Source organism: Equus asinus, chromosome 22, assembly GCF_041296235.1.
Source record: "Equus asinus isolate D_3611 breed Donkey chromosome 22, EquAss-T2T_v2, whole genome shotgun sequence".
Taxonomy (NCBI): Eukaryota; Metazoa; Chordata; class Mammalia; order Perissodactyla; family Equidae; genus Equus; species Equus asinus.
Window position 1 is genome coordinate 62,252,552 of NC_091811.1, and position 16,490 is coordinate 62,269,041.

The window sequence follows — 16,490 nt, forward strand, 5'->3', positions numbered from 1 at the left end:
CCCCTTCCCAAGGCTGGAGATGAGTTGTTGCCAAGAATGTGGTTGAAGCACACTGGAGGGTGGAGAAATTCCCTGCATTCCCCAGAGCCAGGGCTAGTCCATAGCCAGTGATCTGAGGCTGGTAGGTGGAGAACTTCCCAATGATGTCAATGAAATTCACTGGGAAGTTCCTGTGGCTGGGAGCTGTTAACTCACTGGGAAGCTGGTTGGACTCCCACAGAATTCCCTAGAACCTGCTGCAGGGGTGGCAGGGGGTGAGAAGATGCTGCCGAACTCATCAGAAAGCTGTGTGGAATACCAGTGAAACTCCTGGAAGTCACCGTGGGGTGGGGGTGAAAGTAGGGGACCGTGAGAAACTCAAGAAGATGCCTTCGTGGGATGCTGGCTAGGAGACCAGGTGTGGTACCTGAAGAAACTGCAGGAAAGCTGCCAAGAGATGCTGCTTCCATGGGGTGCTGTGCCTGCCAGTCTGGCACCACAGGAGCCGGCAGGAAGAGGAGCACAGCAGAAAGAGTAAGAGAATTGCCCTCCTCCTGCACTGTACCTCCCACACTCTCAACTGGTAAAGTTTAACAGTGGGCCAGCTAGGGAGGAATACCAGTATCACAAGAAGAGCAATGAAAAGTAAATTTAGAGCTGAGAAGCAATAAATTGGTAACTGGCACACAGCCCCCCAGTTTCTAATACAGTTCATGTCAAACTACCAATAGTTTGGAGTTCTGTTTTTGAATAACTGAGTATTGTGTTGCAAGGTCTTTCATTACTAACTTTTTTTTTTAATTTTACTGAGGTCATAATAGCATATAACATTGAGAAATTTCAGTTGTATATTATTATTTTTCAGTCATCATATAAATGTTTCCCTTTACCCCTTATGCTCACCCTCCAACCCCCTTCCGCTCTGATAACCGCTAATCAGTTCTCTTTGTCCATGTGTTAATTTTCCACGTATGAATGAATTCATACCGTGTTTGTCTCTGTCTGGTTTATTTCGCTTAAGATAATACCCTCAAGGTCCATCCATGTTGTTGTGAGTGGAATGATTTTGTCCTTTTTATGGCTGAGTAATATTCCATTGTATATGTAGACCACATGTTCTTTATCTAATTATCAGTCGATGGGCACTTGGGTTGCTTCCACTATTGACTATTGTTAATAACGCTGCAATGAATATAGCAATGTGAAAGTCTCTTTGAATTGTTGATTTCAAGTTCTTTGTATAAATATCCAGCAGTGGGATAGCCAGGTCATACAGTATTTCTATTTTTAAAGTTTTGAGAAATCTCCATACCATTTCCACAGTGGCATTCCCACCAGCAGTGTATGAGGCTTCCCTTTTCTCCACATCCTCTCTAACATTTGTTGTTTTTTGCCTGGGTCATTATAGCCATTCTAAGGGGTGTAAGGTGATATCTTAGTGTAGTTTTGATTTGCATTTCCCTGATGATTAGTGACATTGAGCATCTTTTCATGAGCCTGTTGGTCATCTGTATATGTTCTTTGGAGAAATGTCTGTCCATTTCCTCTTCGCATTTTTTGATTGAGTTGTTTGTTTTTTTGTTGTCGACTTGTGTGAGTTCTTTATATATTTTGGAGATTAGCCCCTCGTCAGATATACAATTTGCAAATATTTTTTCCCATTTGGTGGGTTGTCATTTTATTTTGTTCCTGGTTACCTTTGTCTTTCAGAAGCTCTTTAGTCAGATAAAGTCCCACTTGTTTATTTTTTCTTTTGTTTCCCTTCCCTAAGTAGACATGGTATTCAAAAAGATCCTCCTAAGACTGATGTCAGAGTGTACTGCCTTTATTTTCTTCTGGGAATTTTATGGTTTCAGATCTTACCTTCAAGTCTTTGATCCATTTTGAGTTAATTTTTGTGTATGGAGAAAGACAATGGTCTGCTTTCATTCTTTTGCATGTGGCTGCCCAGTTTTCCCATCAATTATTGAAGAGAAGTTCCTTTCTCTGTTGTATGTTCTTGGATCCTTTGTCAAAGATTAGCGGTCCGTAGATGTGTGGTTTTATTTCTGGGCTTTCAATTCTGTTCCATTGATCTGCATGTCTGTTTTTGTAGCAGTACCATGCTGTTTTGATTACTATAGCTTTGAAGTATATTTTGAAGTCAGGGATTGTGATGCCTCCAGCTTTGTTCTTGTTTCTCAGGATTGCTTTAGCTATTCAAGGTCTTTTGTCTCTCCATATGAATTTTAAGATTTTTGTTCTATTTCTGTGAAGATATTATTGGCGTTATGATTGGGATTAGATTGAATCTATAGATTGCTTTAGGTAATGTGGACATTTTAACTATGTTTATTCTTCCAATCCATGTGCATGGAATATCTTTCCATTTCCTTATATTATCATTGATTTCTTTCAATTATGTCATAATTTTCAGGGCATAAGTCTTTCACCTCCTTGGTTAAATTTATTCTTAGACATTTTATTCTTTTTGTTGCAAATGAGATTGTATTCTTGAGTTCTCTTTCTGCTAGTATGTTATTAGAGTATAGAAATGCAACTGATTTTTGTAAGTTTATTTTGTACCCTGCAACTTTGCTGTAGTTGTTGATTATTTCTAATAGTTTTCTGATGTATTCTTTAGAGTTTTCTATACGTAGAATTGTGTCATCTGAAAACAGCGAGAATTTCACTTCTTCATTGCCTATTTGGATTCCTTTTTTGTGCCTAATTGCTTTGGCCAAAACCTCCTGTACCACGTTGAGTAAGAGTGGACACACTTGTCTCGTTCCTGTTCTCAGTGGGGTGGCTTTCAGTTTTTCCCCATTGAGTACGAAGTTGGCTGTGGATTTGTAATATATGTCCTTTATTATGTTGAGGTACTTTCCATCTATATTCATTTTATTGAGAGTTTTTATTGTAAATAGATGCTGGATCTTGTCAAATGCTTTCTGTGCATCTACTGAGATGATCATGTGGGTTTTACTCCTCATTTTGTTAATGTGGTGTATCACATAGATAGATTTGCAGACGTTGAACCATCCCTGTGTCTCTGGTATAAATGCCACATGATCTTGGTGTATGATCTTTTAAATGTATTGCTATATTTGATTTGCCAATATTTTGTTGAGGATTTTTGCATCTATGTCTATCAGCAATATTGGCCTGTAACTTTCCTTCTTTGTGTTGTCCCTGTCTGGCTTTGGGATTAGGGCGATTTTGGCCTCATAGAATGTGTTAGGAAGTGTTCCATCTTCTTCAATTTTTTGGAATAGTTTGAGAAGGATAGCTTTTAAATCTTCTTTGAATATTTGGTAGAATTCTCCAGAGAAGCCATCTGGTCCTGAACTTATGTTTCTTGGGAGGTTTTGATCACCATTTCAATCTCTTTACTTGTGCTTGGTCCATTCAGATTCTCTATTTCTTCTTGGCTCAGTTTTGGGAGTTTTTATGTGTCTAACAATGTATCATTTCTTCTAGATTATCCAATTTTTTTAGCATATAGTTTTCCATAGTATTCTCTTATACTTCTTTGTATTTCTCTGGTATCTGTCGCAATTTCTTCTCTTTCATTCCTAGTTTCATTTATTTGAGACTTCTCTTTTTTTTCCTTAGTGAATCTGGCTAAGGGCTTGTCAGTTTTGTTTATCTTCTCAAAGAAACAGCTCTCTTTCATTGATCCTTTCTACTGTTTTCAATTTCATTTATTTCTGCTCTAATTTTTATTATTTTTCTCCTTCTGCTAACTTTGGCCTTTGTTTGTTCTTCTTTCTCTAATTCTGTTAGGTGGTAGTCTAAGATTGCTTTTTTAATATTTTTCTTGTTGGTTAAGTTGAGCCTATATTGCTATGAATTTCCCTCTTAGGACCACTTTTGCTGAATCTCCTTTGAGTTGGTATGGTGTATTTTCATTCTCATTTGTCTCCAGATATTTTTTTTATTTTTCCTTTAATTTCTTCAATGATCCATTGGTTGTTCAGTAGCATGTTGTTTAGTCTCCACGTATTTGTCACTTTCCTAGCTTTTACATTGTAGTTAATTTCTAGTTTCATAACATTATGTTCAGAAAAGGTGCTTGAGATGATTCCAATCTTTTTAAATTTATTGAGGATTGCCTTGGTTCCCATCATATGGTCTGTCCTTGAGAATGTCCCATGTGCACTTGAGAAGAATGTGTATCCTTCTGTTTTTGGATGGAGTTTTCTGTATATATATATCTATGTGTCCATCTAGTCTAGGTTTTGTTTAATTCTACTATTTCACTGTTGACTTTCTGTCTGAATGATCTATCCATTGACGTAAGTGGGCTGTTAATGTTCCCTACTATTATTGTGTTGTAGTTAATATCTCCTTTAGTTTTGTTAATAGTTGCTTTATGTATTTTGTTGCTCCTGTGTTGGGTGCATATGTATTTTAAAGTGTTATGTCCTCTTGGTGGAGTGTCCCTTTTATCATCATATACCGCCCCTCTTTATCTCTTATTACCTGTTTTATCTTGAAGTCTACTTTGATAAAAGTATGGCAACACCTGCTTTCTTATGTTCACTATTAGCTGGGAGTATCGTCTTCCATCCCTTCACTCTGAGTCTGTTTGTCTTTAGAGCTGAGATGTGTTTCCTGGAGGCAGCAAATTATTGGGTCTTGTTTTTTAATCCATTGAGCCACTCTGTGTTGTTTGACTGGAAAATTTAGTCCATTTACATTTAGGGTGATTATTGATAATAAAAGGGCTTAATGCTGCCATTTATTACTCATTTTTTGGTTGTTCTGTATTCCCCTTGTTTCTTGTCCTGTGTATTTCAGACTACCAATTCAGGTTGGTAGTTCTCTATGATGGCTTTCTCAGTTTTCTCTTTATTTATCATTGTGTCTCTGTTCTGATTATTTGTTTATCAATTACCATGAGGTTTGTATTAAAAAAACTCATAGATGAGATAGTCCATTTTATGATAGCTTCTTATTTCCTTAGTGTAAGCCAATTCTATCCCTTTCCTTTCCCCTTTCTAAGTTACTGTTGTCACAACTTACTCCATCTTGCATTGTGAGTTTGTGGTTAAAATGACAAAATTATGGTTATTTTTGATGTTTTCCTTCCTTTTATCTTTAATGTTATAATTGTTTGCTAACCTGTTCTGATAGAGAGGTACAATTTTCCAATTTTGTCTACCTATCTGTCTCCTTGCTCAAGGCTTTTTATACATTTTCTTTTTTTTTCAGGTATGTGGGCCTTATTTTTTTTTTTTTTTTTTGAGGAAGATTAGCCCTGAGCTAACCACTGCCAATCCTCCTCTTTATGTTAAGGAAGACTGGCCCTGAGCTCACATTCATGCCCATCTTCCTCTGCTTTATATGTGGGACGCCTACCAAAGCATGGCTTTTGCCAAGTGGTGCCATGTCCGCACCCAGGATCCAAACTGGTGAACCCCAGGCTGCCAAGAAGCAGAACATGCAAACTTAATCTTGTGGGCCTTCTTGATCATTTATTCTTGAAGGAGTCTTGTGGTGAGGAATTCCCTTAGCTTTTGTTTATGTGGGAATGTTTTTATTTCTCCATCATATCTGAAGGCTATTTTCACTGGATAGAGTATTCTTGGCTGAAAGTTTTTGTCTTTCAGAATTTTGAATATACCATTCCACTCTCCCCTAGCCTGTAAGGTTTTTGCTGAGAAATCTGCTGAAAGCCTGATCAGAGTTCTTTGATAAGTTATTTTCTTCTGTCTTCACCCTCTTAATACTTTTTCTTTGTCACTGACTTTTGCCAGCTTTACTACTGTATGCCTTGGAGAATGTCTTTTTACATTGATATAATTAAGAGTTATACTGGCTTCTTTTACTTGTATTTCCAGCTCTTTTGCCAAGTTTGGGAAGATCTCAGCTATTATTTCTTTGAATAAGCTTTCAACTCTATTCTCCTTCTCTTCTCCCTCTGGAATACCTATAAGCCTTATGTTGCATTTCCTAATGTGTAACATATTTTTCAGAGAATTTCTTCATTTCTTTTTTGTCTGAGCTCTCTGTCTTCCTCCTTCTGAAGCATTTCTATATTTCTGCCCTCCAGATTGCTAATTCTGTCCTCCATAATATCAGCTCTATTATTCAGGGAGTCAAGATTTTTCTCATCCATTGTGTTTTTCATCTTCAACATTTCTGATTGGTTTTTCTTTATAGTCTCAATGTCTTTTGTGAAGAATTCTCTCTGTTCATTATTTTGTTCCTGATTTCATTGAACTGTTTATCTGAATTTTCTTGTAACTCACTGAGTTTTTTAATGATAATTCTCTGTCATTTAGATTGTAAATTTCTGTGCCTTCAGGATTGATTTCTGGATGCTGGTCATTTTGCTTCTCGCCTGGAGTATTAATATATTTCTTCATCCTGTTTGATGTCATGAATTTGTGACTTCCCGTAGCAATAATATCCGGTTGCAGATTCCACCTGCCACTATTGGTGTGGGGAGTTGCTCAGGAGCTGTGTATTTTCAGCCCACCATGATCCCTGGTGTCTGTGCTTATTTTTGGAGTCTATGCTGACAGGGCTTGTCTGAAATTTCCAGCTCTCTAGCTCATAGCTGCTGCTTTTTTTTAATCATATGTGCAGGTTCCCTGACTGACTGCGTCAGTCCCAGCTGGAGCGCTGGGTGGGGGAAGCAGTGTTTTCTTTTGCAAGTGTGATCCTGGGAGTATTCTTGCTCTGCCCTTGCTATCTGCTCTCCTGGGGTGCTGGCTTAAAGGAGATAACTCCACAATAGCTTAGCCTTCTCTGTGTGGGGCTTTCCCATGTCCTGTGAGGGAACTTGGAGAATGAAGGGGTTCCCATGGAGAGCCGCAACTCCCTCCTCTTTTCTCAGAGCCATGTGCAGTCTCTTGCCCTTGATCATTGCTGGGGAGGGAGAGGAGATCCCCTTACCTCCTTCCACTTTCTCCCAGGGGGTGCAGCACCTCCACCTTCAGACATATAGCTGCATGAGTTTCTCAGACATCTTTCGTGTTGTGTGGGTGTGCTCTGTTGGTTTATGAATGTCTTTGCATTGTATCTTGGGGGGATAGTCTAAGGGAAGAGCTTACTCTACTGTGATGCTGATGTCATTCCCGTGACTAATTTTGATATGAAGTTTATAAAATGATCTATATCTAGTAACTTACTTCTCTTACTTCTCAATTTCTAATAAACTAAAAAACCCAGAACGTCAGTAGCCTTCCAAAAACATCAGCAGGAATGATCTATTCATGGTTAATATTTCCTGTATACTTTGAAGGTAAAACTTAGTGTATGCTTAGTACTTCCATTATTAACTAAGCATCAATGCATTATTAAGGAGTAAAATTAATAACATTCAGACATTTTTTCTCATCTACCAAAGCAACTTCCATTATATAACTAAGTTGTATAAAACTAATTCATTTTCATTCTTAATATATCTCATGTGAACCTAAAAAAATACAACCCTTGTTAAAAAATCATCTTTTTTACCATCCAAAATATTTGGAGAAATATCCTTAAAGCAGAAAATGAGTTTAATGTTCTTTTTAAAATATCAGTGAATAAAATAATATTTAAAGAAAAAATCAGCCATTTTTCTAAATTTTTTTCTTATAAAGTTTTAGTTGCAAATACTGTTTATTTAGATATTGAATGCCTGAAGAGAGAAATGCTTTCTAGAAGTCTCTGACACTACTTAAGTATGAATAGCTAGCAATACAGAAATATAGGTCTTTACCCCAACTCTGCCAGAACAGGACGACTGAAAGCACACAATCCCCAGGTCACAATAAAGAGCCAACCTTCCTAGTAATCTTTCCATTGAACTCAATTTAACACCTTCTTGTTACTCATCAAACGCATCTAAACAAATGAACCTGTTGACACCATTTGTTTTCAATTGGCCCAATTAATAAAAGAGAATTATTTCCTTGCTCGGTATTTGAGAGGATAATGGAATCTATAATGGCCCAAAGTACTGTACTCTATCTTATTTATAGAGAAATTCCAACATAGACATGTATATAAATGTACTGTAAAACATATAGATTATTTGTTTATATTTAATGTAACTGCTCACTGTTCTTTCACGTTGTTTGGCTCTATGTGGTATGCATACTAAAGAGGAGGAAAAAACAGGGAATGCTTGAATCTACAGAAAATAAAACCTTGGATATTTATAGAGTATTCCCTCACAAAATGCAAAGTGCATTCAAATAGACTCTCTCGTTCAACTGAGGAACCACAGAATCCAGGTTCCCACGTAATGGAAAAATCTGAAAAGACCAAACAAGCAGGAGAAAGGACAGATCTCCACTTCTTGGAGCCCCCATGAAGCAACATGCTTCTGTCTAACAGCAGCCTTTAGAAGGAAAGGCTGTGAGCTGGCTCAGTGCAGTGCCAATGAGGGTGCACAGTGTAAAGCTAGACCCACTAATGAAGATCACTTTATAGAGGCCAGGCCTGTCAGGTTTTCTTTCACACTTTGTGCCAAACTTCTGTGAGCTGTTTATACAGTGAGGAAATGGCATCAAAATCCCTGAATCTGTGCAGCTATCTTAAGGGACCACTGATGCATGTGTGCTTGTCTCAGAGAGACATTTGCTACCATCTTCACTGAGAACTATCTTCTGTCAAACACACTATAAAAATCTCTGACTGCACTTCTACTAGGAAGTTTGTTTGAAAAAGTGACATAAATGTAGAACGAATGTAGATGAACATTGATTGGGATTGAGTTCCTCTGAGATATTTCTTCTCCCTTTACAAAGCCCAAGGTACCCATTTCCCACTACTGATCTTGCCTTCTAAATGCCAAGAGAATGCAAATTCTAGTGAATGCTCAAATCCCACCAATCACGATTAATTAACTGAATTTCTGTGAAGCAGTGTTACCTAAATGATATGGGAATTATGACATCCCAGGGCAGAGCTAAATTATAGAAAAATTCTCTCCAAACCCATGAAAACTGTCATTTCACTTACACCATCCCATTTACAATGTAGGAAGTCTGGAAGTCATTGTCAAGACCAATCAGCTCAAACGTTCTGAAAACCCTGACATTCTCACATTGATTATATGACCATTTGAATAGGTGGAAATGTAAGCCACTCTTGGCTATTCAAGGGTTAGTTTATGAATTAACTAGATCCTGGAGGCCTCACTCGTCTCTCTCCCATTGTTACATTTTTTTAAAAATCTCCCTGGATAAAAACTTTAATTGCAAATAAAACTCTTCCAAAGACTTTCATATCTATTTTATCATCAAATCCCCAAACCAACCTCAGTCACCCAAACAACACACAAAGCATAAAAAATGGTGGCTACAATTAGTGACAGATACATCTAGCAAAATGATCCTATCACTTTTTTCTTCACGGCATGTGCTCACCCATACTATTGCTCTCCTTCCCTCTCCATGTACCTTCCCTAGATTTCATTAATAAAGCCTTGTTCTCAGCAAAGTAAACTAGCCACGGGAGTGGTTAATTTTGAGATGAGTTCAGCTGACAATGGCAGAAGATATAATCTCTCAGAAAGGCATTTGCATTATAGGACTTCAGTTCAATTTTGGGTATTAGTTGTTCCATGCGATATATCAGGACACTTTTTGCGTATTACATCAGATCCTCTCAGCCCCACCTTTTATTCTAGCCACTGGAGCAGTTATGAGTTCTAAGAAATTTGGCAAGCTTTGATCAGGAGAAATCTAACAGTTCTCTCCTCAGCTCTGTACCATGTATTTTTCATTTTCTGTCCTAAGGCCCTATAATTCTTCATTGTATTCATACATGTGAAAGGACACTTTGTGTGGAAGGAGAGGAAACATGAAGTGAGAATATACATCATCCTGGGAATTGGCCAGTGGTCTGATCATCTGAGCAGGTGCTTGAAGGAAAAAACTGGAAGATCAGAGATAAGAAAGTCTGGATAGAGAACTAACGCTGGGCGAATAGAAGATGGCATAACATGTGGATATTTCTACGTAACCAGAAAGAAGCTATCCTGGAAGAAGCACTGAACAACCAAATGGAAAGAATGATTAGTCTGCTTTCATCATATGCAGTCTAGACTGGCATAATGGGTAGATGAACGGAGTATCCTTGGTGGCAGTTGTGGAGGCTAGGAATGTGTCCCATGGCAGGGACTCCAATGTACCAAGGTCTGTCTAACTAATGCTGTTGCCTCTAAGTGTCCACCCTGTCAAGAACAGAATCTATCACTGAGATTTGGTAAAATGGTAGGTAGATTAAATTGGTCTTAGCCAACACCACTGTCTGTGGGCTTACAGAATACCTGATCCAGAAAAGTATAATTCTACACAACACAGCACCCAAGCAAGGGGACATACTTCACAGAAAAGAAAGTATGGGAGTAAAGCAAAGAAAGTATAGGAGAGAGCTCATTGCCATGGGATCAAGTGATTGTTGCATCATCTAGAAGCTAGCCTAATAGAGCACTGTAATGCCCTTCCAAATAGACAGCTGAAGTGCCAGTTCAAGAGCACATTCTGAAAGGATGGCATGCTATCCTCAGGATAGAAGATACGCGTTAAATTAGAGATCATCATACATATTCTTTCCCCATTAGGAAGAAACTATGGGTCCAGGAGCAAAAGGATAGAAGCAGGAATGGGTCATTATCCTCAGTGACCCACTGAAGAACTTAACATTTACCATTCCTACTACACTGGGCTCTGCAGGGTTAGACATCCTGGTTTCCAAAGGAGGTGTAGTCTTTCTTTTTTTTTTTTTTAAGGAAGATTACCCCTGAGCTAACATCTGCTGCCAATCCTCCTCTTTTTGCTGAGGAAGACTGGCCCTGAGCTAACATCCCTGCCCATTTTCCTCTACTTTATATATGGGACGCCTACCACAGCATGGCTTGACAAGCAGTGCCATGTCCGCACCCGGGATCCGAACCGGTGAATCCTGGGCCGCCGAAGCAGAACGTGCGAACTCAACCACTGCGCCACCTGGCCCCAGGAGGTGTAGTCTTGCCAGGGGACGCAATGAAGGTCCTGTTGAACTATATGCTATGGTGGCCACCAGGATACTTTGTGCTCCTTGTGTCTAGGAACCAACATGCAAGAGGAGAAGTCATCTTCTTTTTAGGAGTAATTTACCCTAACCATGAGGAGGACACAGGACAGTTTTTACACCATGGAGGCAGGAAGGAATATGAGCCACACACAAAAGTGGTCTACTTGGGTGTCTCTCGCCATTTTCTCGCTTCATTGTAACTGTGAATGCAGGAACTCTGACCTGAAAAGAGTATGAAGTCCCTGAAACTTCCCTCATCCATCAAGACAGTAAATCAGAAGCAATAATACATCCCAAAAGGAAGTGTGGGAATTAATGCCACCATCAAAGATTTAAAAAGGTGATGGTGGTGCTGATATCCATTATATCCTTAATCAATAGATTTGTTGGGCGCACCAAAAACTAAATGGATAATGGCAGATGATGTTGAACTCCATAACTTTGCCAAATGGTAGCCCCAATCACAACTGCCATGTCAAATGAGGTATTTTCACTGGACAGAATAAACAGGTACATGGTACTAGGTGTGCAGCTATTGAGCTGGTAAATGCATTCTTCTAAATCTTCATTAACAAGGAGAATCAAAAGCAGTTCTTTGTTATTGCATAGGAAAACACATATCCTTCTTTGTTCCATGGCCATATTCCTGCTCCTGCTCTGTCATTATTTAATTCTCAGTTAACTTGATGTTACACAGAATATTGTGCTGCTCTTATGTGAGATTATGTGAACAGGACTTTTTGGGCAGATATGGAATTGCTCTAAATGCCCTAATAAGACACATGCATACCAATAGGTAGGAAATAAATCTCAAATATACTCAGGGAGCTCCCATGCTTGTGAAATATTAAGGGCTCCAATAATCAGGAGCACGCAAGCATACCAAGTGTTGCATCTTGTACAACCCTGCCACTAAGGAAAAGGCATTCAGTAGGCCTCCTTGAATTTTGCAGGCAGCACGTGCCACTCCGGAATAGTGCTCTATTCCATTTTTCAGGTGATGCAGAAGCCCGCCAATTTTGAGTGGGGCCTAGAGAAAGAGAAGGTTCTAAAGCAGTTTCAGACTGCACTGCCTGCTGCTCTGGCATTTGGGCAATGTGGCCAGCAGGTCTGACAGTGATAGGGGCAGCCATGACAAGCCTGAATAGGAAAATTTCATGACCTACCCCTAGGATTTTGGAGAAAGGCGAAGGCTTCTCTTTCATAGAACTGCTCACCATTTTTAAAAACCTCTCCTGTTATGCTGTTAATCTCTAGCAAACTCTAGACAAAGTGTTTGGTAATGAGACAACAAGTGACCATGTGATCAGAAAAAACGTTAGGAACTGGGTATTACACCATACCATGTGATACCAAGCATAATGGCAGGTGGGCTCAGCAGCAATTCCTCATACAGTGGAAACTGAACACTTAGAATTGGGTTCAGGTAAGTATAGAAATTGTAGATAACTCACATGACCAAGTAGCCCAGGTTTCCATGTCACCCATCCCTGATGCACTGACAGTTTTTTTCAACTTAATTATTTGGCTTTATGAGGGATTTCTTATATCCAACTGATAGAGGAGAGAGAAAAAAAATCTGTATTGAAACTGAAACCTACCATGCATAAGCATTTACCTTCCCTTTCCACAGTTCTTCTGCCTGCAGCACCAGAACTAAGAGAATGCCTGCCTGGTTCCGGATGGAGCAGCACAATGTATGGCCATTGCCGTAAATGCACTGCTGCCATACTAGAGCCCTATCAGAAGCGGACCTAAAGGTCAGTGATGAAGGAAAATCCCTCCCAGTGGGCAGAACTGAGAGACATACATCTGGGGTCACTCAATTTGTTTGGACGAAGTGGCCTGAAATAAGATAGATTCCCTGGGTAGTAGCAAAAGGATTGGCTGGTTAAGAGGCCTAGCAGAATGAGATTAGAAGATAAGGAAATTTGGGGAAGAGGTATGCAGTTAGACCTAGGAAAGAAGGCCCACAGTGCTAGGATCATTGTGTATCTTGTCAATATCAGCAGAGAGCAAGCAACACAGAAGAGGCAGTGCAAAACCCAGTGGGCAGAATGACTCAACCATCTTCCTTCCTCAGTCACTCCAGTCCTGGCACAATTGGCCCATGAATAGAATGACATTGGTGGCAGAGAAGGAGGCTATGCATGAGACCAGCAGCATTGGCTCTGTTTCTTCCAGGCTGATCTAGCTACTGCTACTAATGAAATCCCAAACCTCCCAAGTAGAGGCTAGCAATGAGCCTTCAATATTCTGTCATTCCTCAAGGAGACTACTCAACTTCTTGGGAGCAAGTTTATTACATGGACCCCTTCAACCCTGGAAGAAACATTGATACATCTTTATCAAAACTGACACCTACCATGGATATGCATTTACCTTTCCTGCACACAGTTCTACCAGCAGCACCACAATTTACAAGATGCCTGATCTGTTGGCGTAGTATCTCACGGAACATTTCCTTGCTCAGATCTCTTGGGGTTATCTCACTAGGCAAACAGTTAAACCAGACAATTTGCCAATCAGTGGTGAGGGATGTCCACAATGACTAATGGAGAAGGGAGATGAGTTAGATTATTCACTGTCTCTGGACCAACTGCAGCAGTGGGAACTGTTCTTCCAGTAAACCTCCTATTAAGTCCGTCTAGAGTTTATGGTTGGCACCAAGTTAACGAGGACTCCTTGATGTTTAGGATTTAATAAAGGACAGAAGCACCACTTCATATCTCATCAGGCCCAACTCTTACTGAACAAGTATGGGGTGATCAGTTCTGTGCAAGCTTCATTCTGGCTTGTGCAGTATAACGTTCAATGCCTCGCCACAGGCTTATACTTGATATCTGTTCTTCCAGGTCTGCTCTGACGTCCAAGCACGGGACACCCAGGGTGACCCAGTCAGCATTCACACGGGCAAAGTCCATAAGCGTAAAAGAGTTAATGCCTGCAGGACCCCCCTTGACGATAGGAGTTGGGAACGGATGGATGAAGCTTCGTCCTTTCATTCTCTTGGCAGACAGTTCTGCAACATGTTGTCTATGGCTCTTCGGAATGTGCTATGGGATTGAGCACCAGTTATGGTGGGCAACGTGATAAAGCATCCTTGTGTTATCTCTTTTTCTATTCAGTCCCACTGTCCTTCACCCTTAACTTGCTGAGATCACTTTGCAAATAAACTATATGGAAAGTGAGCTTTTGTCCAGGCTTTGGTTTTTGGGCATCTTGTCTAAGACATAGATTTGTATCTCTGTGTACAGTCAGGCTTCTTTTGTTTAAGATTGCATTTAAAAGAGTCTCTTAGATTTTTATTTTGCTACTAATTAAGCAATTATGTTATTTGAGCATTTATAGCTTTTCACTGATTATAAAGAATAATACAAACTCTCTGGATATATTTATGCAATTGAGAGATACACAAAAGAGCAAGTAGAATACAACCATAACACCATTACCAAGGTAACTCCAGTTAACACTTCTTTGAGGCTTTTTCTATGCTTCGTACACACATACACACACACACAAGCATCCATGTACTCATGCGTGCATTACCAAAAAGGAAATGGACCATACCATAGCAACTCTTTTGGAACAGGATTTTTTTTAAAAAGTATAGAAATAGATTTCCTATACATTCATACCAAAAAAAATAAATATACTTTTTCACATTAATAGTGTAGCCTATTATGTAGGTCATACCATAATTTATTTAATCAATTACCTATCAATAATTAAGTTGTTTCCAATTTCACTTGCAAACAATGCTTCAGTGGTTTCCTAGATGATGTGCTTACTTGTGTGATTTGTCTGATAATTTTCTTAGAAGATAGAGCTAAAATAGAATTTTAGTGGGCCAAAGGATACATACTTTTTAAAACCTTAGATACATATAAAAACAGTCACCTTAAGAAATATTATCCCAGTTTACACGCCACCAACATTTCTTCATACTTTCACCAACATCGCATATGTCGGAAGAATTTCATTCAGCAACATCTTCCTTTGGGAAATCTGTCCCTTCCTCCCTCCCACTCTCTCTTTTCCCTTCCCCTCTCTCCCCTTCCTTCTCTCTCTCTCCCTCTTTCTCTGTTTGTTGTTAGATCCGTGCTTGGCCACTTCAGGATTATTTCAGTAACAGAAGAGTGCCACTAAGCTGCTTTCTTAGGTGTCTCATCCTTTTCAATGTTTTTTAATAAACTTGGTGAATCTGAGTGTTGACATTTGAGAGTAAAAGATAAAGCTGAGTTGATTGCACTATATAGGAATGAATAAAGAATTAAGAGATCCTCAGAGAGTTAGAGATTGGAGAGCAGAAGAGGAAAGTGAGAAGAAAAGGCAAAAGCAAAGGAGAAAGAGAAAGAATGCATGCATAAGCAGAAGGGAAAGAGAGAGAAGAGAGACAGAGAAAGATGAGGGAGGGGGAAGGCAGGAGAGGGGGATGGAGAAAGGTTGGGGGAAATGTAGGCCAAGGACTCACATTAAGGCAGAAACAGTACATTTAAGGGGAGAAGAGAGCTGTTAAAAGGAAACCTAGGATGAGATGTTTGGAAGAGAGAATAAATAGGCATTTTTCAATGGTCTGTGTTAAGAGGCGCAATACGGACATCTGACAATCTTCAGTGAAGTCTACCTTTCACATTAATGCCATAGCCCAGGTGGCAAAGAAGAGGGAACCGGGGGTAACGCCTGGTCCCAAGTCCTGTATTCACTTGGTAGTGATTCCCATTATCTTGTCAAACTTTCTGGGGTATGGAAAGGGTAATTATGGGCAGCTCTGGACCAGTGAGAAACCCTCAACCCGGGGTCAGAGGACTAAATCCAGGTTATGGTATCACCTTCTAAGTGATGATGAGCCATTGAAAGCCGTCTGATGAAAATTTCTCCAGAAGGAAATTTTTTAAAATAACAATATCAAACATTCTGGGTTATTAGACTGATTAAGCAAATAATTTTTGAAGAAAAAAAAGGATCTCACGATATCTTCACATAGTAAGCAATCAATAAATGTTTACTGAGTCCAAAAGACCATAATTCTTGGAAACACAATAGAAACAACTCAGAATAAAATGTGTAGGCCAATGGGAACTAAGTAAGGAGGCAAAGGGATTTTACAAGTCTGTAAAATAAGAATTGCCCAAATTATTTGACTCTAATTTGATTCCATCTCTTATTCACAAAAATCACATTATTGAATTTCTAAATAAAATAACATATAACTAAAAACTTATTTGAAATTTCCTATAAAGAAAATATAAAGTTCTCTTTTTCTGTGATTACCTTTTCCCCCTCAGATGGTTAAAAAGTTCTATTTCAGGAAACATTTGACTAAAAACAAGCAATATTGTGAATTCTTATGACTGCTTAAATATATTTAAATAGTAAAAATTGTTTATAAAATACAATGATAAGAATTTTCTACTTTTTCAGTTTCTTCACGTTTGCTATTTTCATAATCAATCAGAGAGGTTTGGAGGGAGTGAGTTGTTTAATTTTAATTATTATAGTCAATTTGA

At 39.0% G+C, this 16,490-nt stretch overlaps 1 long non-coding RNA gene across 1 annotated transcript; it reads left to right on the top strand.

Moving 5' to 3' along the window:
• Positions 1-155: 155 nt before the first annotated feature.
• Positions 156-14,130, top strand: LOC123280010 (uncharacterized). The gene is made up of 3 exons (XR_006518519.2): positions 156-513; positions 12,614-12,740; positions 13,836-14,130. It is a non-coding gene; the product is annotated as an uncharacterized lncRNA (long non-coding RNA).
• Positions 14,131-16,490: the final 2,360 nt, after the last annotated feature.